Source organism: Chinchilla lanigera, unplaced genomic scaffold (genome assembly GCF_000276665.1).
Source record: "Chinchilla lanigera isolate Chin_1 unplaced genomic scaffold, ChiLan1.0 scaffold00213, whole genome shotgun sequence".
Classification (NCBI taxonomy): Eukaryota; Metazoa; Chordata; class Mammalia; order Rodentia; family Chinchillidae; genus Chinchilla; species Chinchilla lanigera.
In genome coordinates this window covers 251,419-258,446 of record NW_004955614.1, presented here as the reverse complement: position 1 = coordinate 258,446, position 7,028 = coordinate 251,419, and the positions used below count along the sequence as shown (strand labels likewise).

The window sequence follows — 7,028 nt, the reverse complement described above, 5'->3', positions numbered from 1 at the left end:
TTATGCCATGACTCCCCAGTTATGAACACGTACAAGACAGATCAACAAGTATGAGTACACTATCATGTGATCCAGAAGTAAATTATTTCCATAGGAATACCTGTTGATCACTTCCTGGCCTTTTGTCTAAGATCAAGTGTAGAAATATCTCTTGAGGTAAATCTTTAATCCCCTCTTGGAAAATTTATCAATATCTTCAGCTTGGCTTACTTGAAGTGATTCTCCTAGTCCCCAGAGATGCCTGTATTATCCCAATTGAGACTGTTCTCTCTTAGAGATTTTTCTAAAAGCAAAACTATCTTGTTCTGTACCAAGAATCCATGGAAATCTAAATTCCTAATAAAATAAAATTTTAATTTTACAGTGTTCTATAGCAAAGGTTCCACCAAAACTTATTACAGAGAGCACAAAGAAATGGTATCATATAATTTGTCAAATTGCATAGCAATCTCTTCTAATGCTGTCCTTGGAAAGTTCATTTTAGTTAATATTCTCTTTGAGCAATAATGCCACTTATATTTGAGTAATGTTTCTCTTTGCATACTTTGTAGTTTCAGATATCAATAGTAAGTTTCAATGTGAACATATAATTCTAAAGTTAATTCCCATTTTTCTTTTCATTAATTGATAATTCATCCTTTCTAGGATTTTTCTGGATACACTAAATAAAATGGGTGGAGGAAGTCAGTCTGTAGTCTCAGAATTGGTACTTCTTGGAATTTGCCACTCATGGAATACTCAGGTCTTACTGTTCATGGCATTTTTGATGCTTTATGTGATCTTTGTATTGGGAAATACTGTCATCATGATTTTAATTGTCGCTGACCCACATTCTGCATTCCCCCATGTATTTCTTTTTAGCCAATTTGTCTTTTGTTGATATGTGGTTTTCCTCAGTGACAACTCCTGAGTTGATCACAGACTTTCTCAGAAAGAATGAGTCCATTTCCTTTGGAGGTTGCATGTACAAGATTGTCTTCACCCACTTCATTGCAGCAGATGAGATGGTGCTGCTGGTGGTAATGGCCTTGACTGCTTTGTGGCCATCTGCAAACCACTGCACTATTCAACCATCATGAGCTGGAAAAGGTGCACTAGGCTGGTGTTGATTTCCTGGAACATTGATCTTATGCATGCCTTGAGTCACCTGGTTGTGATTATGAATCTGCCTTTCTGTGGGCCAGGGAAATAGACAGCTTCTTTGGTGATATACCACTGGTAATCAAACTGGTCTGCATGGAATCTTATAATTTGGAAAATTTAATGAATATTGACTGTGGTATTGTAGATGTAACTTGCTTTGTTCTGTTGCTTATTTCCTACACATACATTCTTCTCACCGTCCACCAAAGCTCTAAAACCTGTGCTTCCAAGGTTCTGTCCACCTGCACTGCCCGTATCACAGTGGTGGTGATCTTCTTTGTGCCCTGCATCTTCATCTATGTGTGCCCACTAAATATCACATGGTTGGACAAATTTCTTGCTGTGCTTTATTCTGTTTTTACTCCTCTCCTAAATCCAGCCATTTATGCACTGAGAAATAAAGAGATGAAAAATGCTATGAAAAGGTTGAGAAATATTTACATGGGTTCCCACGGAAATACTTAATGTCCAGAAACATAATTCCAGGTACCTCAAATTGATAATACACTGATTTTATAAAATATGTACAAATTCAGGAAATTTAATTCATATCTACTATTTACATATTACTATATTACTATTCCAGCCTTCCAATACAAGTATAGGTTTAATGTAGTCCTAGAAATTTAACATTCACTAATCAAGGAAAAAAACACTGTAAATATTTTCCTAAAATCCAAACATGAATGACCCTTCCTCATGGGGAAATTAACCGACCAGTCTTTCTATGTCTTAAATAATTTAAGGAAGAACCTAACATTTGTTCAACAAACTCCTACATTATCTTAAGGGTTAACATTTTAATGAACTTTTCTTGATTGTGTGTTAATTTCATTTAAAAATTTTTATTCTGTGTCTTTGCACCTTTCTGTTCAAACCTTTAATTTACCTGTCTCAAAATGCCATCATGTATGTGTTCAAATTGGTGAATTACATGGTTATGAGCCTTCTGCTTCATTTGTTGTGCTATAAAATAAATTTCCAGACTCAAAGTAATTTTGTACAAAATATCATAACAGTGGATAATTCATTGCTTAAATCCATACAGAGTAGTGCAACCTGATCTCTTATAAAAAAGAAAAAAACGATATCAAGAATAAGTGTTGGGCTGGGGATTTAGCTCACCGGCAAAGCGCCTGCCTGGCAAGCGCAAGGTCGTGAGTTTGGTTCCCGGTACCGGAGAAAAACCAAAAAAAAAAAAAAAAAAAAAAAAAAAACAACAACAATAAGTGTTCACTCCACTGAGACAAAATTTTAATTTTTCCATATTAAAGAGGTGATTATAATGAACCTGCTACTAGGAAGCTGATAGGTCCACAAAATACTGAGTCAAATTACTGACTAAGAGTTAGAGTTCTATCAGCTCAATAACTATATCATGCCTTGGAAATCATTTCATGTTGTTTAGCAAAATCTGACATCTGACTAGTCATTTTGTGTAGAACACATTGAGCAAGTATCAAGTGGCTGGAACTTGAGACTACCACTCATATAACTTATCATTTGTCTTTCTAATTATAAAAGCTTCCTCTGCAGTGAATTGCCACTGGCAAGTATTCAAATGGAGCACCTATATTTTCACAATCGGTTTTCATTCTAAATAACCTATCACCAGCATTGTCTAGGTTTCTTAGTCACAAATATTGCAGTCCTAAACCATACTATCTAAAAACACCATAAGCAATAGTTGTTTAATCAATTTTCATCCATGTTTGCCTCTAGCCAACACAGGAAACAATGAAATTTACTAGTTCTGTTTCTTTCCAGTGAAAAATTTTATCCACTTCACTATCCTGCAGGCAACAGCTATACAGTGAAACCACAGTTGTCAAACTCAATTTGTTCCAAATTCATGTTTGAACACCAAAAAGTTCAAGCACTGAACATATTTTCCCCATAAGAAATAATGGAAAACCAAATAATTACCTCTGAGTCCCAAAAATTACACTTAGATTTTGATATTTTGTATTAATACAAAGAAGCCTAAAAACTTCAAAAAAAATCTGAATTTAACTATACATCAACATGATAATACCCTATCATGAATATATACCTATATACACTCATTAAGAAATGAAGGAAAGATAAATATATACTCAGACAAACAAAAGTTGAGTGAATACAATCCCTTTAGATCTGTCCTGTGAGAAATGCTAAAGGCAGTTTTTCATACTGAAAGGAAGAAATTTCAATGAGTAAGAAGAAAATGGGAAGGTCTAAAACCTACTGGTAAGAGTAACTATACAAAAATTTCAGAATGCCCTAATATTGTAAGCATGGCATATAAATTGTTCATGTCTTTATTATGAAGACTAGAAATCAAAACATTTGAAAATGATAATATCTACATAAGTATGTTAAGAGAAGCAATATAGAAAGATGTAAAATGGTACATCAAAAATTCAGAGGATAGAAAAATGGATAAATCTCCCATGATCATAGATCAGAAGAATTAATATTGGTAAAATATTCATAATGCCAATGCAATTTACAGATTCAATAAAATTTCCATGAAAATATCAATAACATTCTTCACAGAACTAAAAAATACTATAATTTATATGGAAGCCCATAGCAATATTAAAATGAACAACAAAAAGGCAACATACTACCTAACTTTGAATGTGTGACAAAGATATAGTAATCAGAATATCATGATATTGGCATAAAAACAGGTGCACAAAGCAATGGAATTATTTAAAATGACCTACAAATTAAACAATGGATCCTCAATCAAGTTGCATTGGAGAAAGGACAACCTCATTAGCAAACATTCACTTTTAAAATATATGAATTTATGAATAAACACTTTATAAAGAACAAATTTAGCTGGTGAACAAATATATAAAAATGCTCTCATCATTAGCCATAGGACAATGCAAATCCAACCTAAAATGATATATCATCTCACCTCAATTCATATGAATATTATAAAAAAGACAAAAATAGAAAATTCTGGTAAAGATGTAGGAAAGGAGGAACTCTTGCACACTGTTAGTGGAAATGTAAACTAGACAGCCATTATAGAAGATTATATGGAGGTTTTCTAAAAACTCAAGATGTATCTATCATAAAATCAAGCTATCCCATACATACATCAGGAAATATATACGTCAAGAAAAGAAAATCTTGTATAAATATTTTAATACTAAATTTATTGAGAGAGAAGCAGAGTGAGCCTGAGCCTCCTCCATTCTGTCTGTGGAATGGCAGGGGCTTGTGAACAGAGTGAGTCTGCGACCTATGATCTCTCCATTCCATTTTTAGGAATTCAAGCAGAGTGAGTTTGGGCCTCCTTCTTTCTGTCTGTGGTACCGCTGGAGCTTTTGAGCAAAGTGAGTCCGTGACCTGTGATCTCTCCATTCCCTTTGCGGGACTGTGGGGCCAGCAAGCAGAGTGAGTCCACCCCCACACCGCATGTCCTCTATTTTCTCTGTGGAATGGTGAGGCCTCCAAGCAGAGGACTGTGGGGTTTTGGAAGGGAGTATAAGGACAAAAGCCTTGTGGAGTAGTCTTACAAGAACCCCAGAACCTGAGACCAAGAACAACAGTCAGATCCCAGGTGCACAGTTGCACATACGACCTTGAAGGCCAGAGTGATTGGTGACACCAGCAGCGTGGAAGTGTCTGATGCAGCAGCAAGGAGCCAGTGGTTGAATTCCAGAGAATTCCATCAACAGAAGTCCAGTCCCAAGCCCCACATCAAGAGGTGAGGGACAGCTCCATTCCCAACACATTTCTGGGATTAAATATGGACACTACCACAGAACAGTAAGCACCGGAGTCATTTTACTTCTTTCAGTCTCCTTTGTTTGTCTGATTGGATAACCCTCTCCTGTCTGATTGGATGTCGTCTTGTTTGCTTCTGTAGTTTGCAGTTATTTTTTTATTTGGGGTTTTTATATTTTCTTTATCTATTTTTCTTTTTCTCTCTATCAACTCCTTTTTCTTTCATTGCTTTGGTTCATTTTCATTCTTTTTCTCTTTCTCCTTTATTTTATTAACTGTTCAATTTTCTAACGTCTTTTTTCATTCTCTTCTCAGCACTCACTTTCTTTCTTTCCTCAACTACTTCTTGAATTTAAACTTTCAAGTGAGTAAACATTGTCTCTGCCCTTTCTGACTACTCCTGCATTTTCTATTTTATTCTTTCCCTCTTGTGTCCTCCAGTTATTCAATTTGGGGGATCATTCATTAATTTTCAGCCCTGACTCTACTATATTTGACCTGACTCATCCTTTAATTTTTCTTATTTTAAAAATGAAAGGAGGAAAATATTAACAGACAGACAACATTTTACAAAATAGTAAAAGAACAGTACAGACAATACAGAGTTACAAACAAAATGGTAGGAAATTAACAATGCTTATTGTATTACATATCGATATCTCCAAAGTGGGTTCTCATGAAAACAGATAGAGACATGCAATATTGACCAATTGAAGACTCATTGACAGTTTCTTTCAGCAAAGAAATAGAAGACAGTAGAACAACTATGTTAACTATCCTTTATATTCATACATACAAAATTTCTCCTTCTTACCCTGCTCTTTTCCCACATCCCAGTTGCCCTTTACCCTTGAGTGTTTTCCTATCATTTCACAATGTCTATCATATCTCTGAGTTTAAAGTCACTCTTTCGGGTTTTAAACTAGTGACACAATGCGGTGCTTGCACATGTATGTTTGATTTATTTCACTTATGAGTATGGTCTTTAGTTGTGACCATTTAAATATAAAGGCCTCGAGTTTATCTTTTTTTATAGCTGAGGAATATTCCATTATATAAAAGTACCACAATTTTCTTATCCAACCCTTAGTGGATGGATATTTGTGTTGCTTCCACAATTTAGCAATTACAAATTGTGCTTCTATGAACATAGGTGCACATACATCGCTGTGATGTGATATTTTTAGATCTTCTGGGAAAATACCCAGAAGAATAGCTAGGTTGAATGGGACCTCTAGAGCTAGTTTTCTGAGGAACCTCCAACCTGATTTCCACAGTGGTTTAACCAGTCTGCATTCCCACCAGCAGTGGAGAAGGGTTCCTATTTCTCCACAGCCTCACCAGCATTTGTTATTGGTTGATTTCTTATTGCTAGCCATTCTTACTGGGGTAAGGTGGAATCTCAGTGTGAGTGAGTGCTCCAAGAGCTGCTACTCCCGAGGTTTGAGTCCCTGCTTTACTTGCACCAGGACCCTCTGAGGGGTCGCAGGCATGGGCAGTCTGTGATTGCTTTCCGTAAGGCACACATCCAGTTCGTATGTGTCCTGAACTGACTGGAGGCACAGAATAAGGTGGTTCACAAACTGTCAACCCTGCAGTTTGTGTCCGGGTATTGCCTGTACCCTGAACTGCCTGGGGACATAGGTCCACTGGATCAAAATTGTCACACCAATGCAACCCAAGTCTGGGCCATGCACATGCCCTGAACAGCAAGGGGATGCTGGATCAAGTGGTCTGCCATCAGCTGACACCAATGCCCATGTCTGAGAGCTGGAATAACTAGATACACATCAGCAACTGCCAGAAAATCCAAGACTAAGTAGTGATTCTCAGGGCTCACTGAGGGGCAAACCTAACCAGCAGGAAAACTAGGGAAAACTAGAGACACTGCTGTGCAGCCACTGAAGAGGGAAACTGAGCTTTCTGCATCAGTAGAAAAGATGACAAAACAAAGGACTAAAACACAATCCCAGAACTGCACTCCACTCAGAAGAAGTCCAAGAGACATCAACATAGGAGAATTTCAAAAACACACACCTGAAATAGCAGAAATGATTGCAATGGAAGAAAAGAAACAACTCCATAAGGCCATAGAAGAGATGAGATCAGAAATAATCTCTCAGGCAAAAAACAAAATGACAATAATAGTGAAAGAA

The 7,028-nt window shown here is 36.4% G+C and overlaps 1 pseudogene; it reads left to right on the top strand.

Annotated features, from left to right (window-relative positions):
* The first annotated feature begins 670 nt into the window (after positions 1 to 670).
* On the top strand, positions 671 to 1,608 carry LOC102029350 (annotated as a pseudogene).
* Positions 1,609 to 7,028: the final 5,420 nt, after the last annotated feature.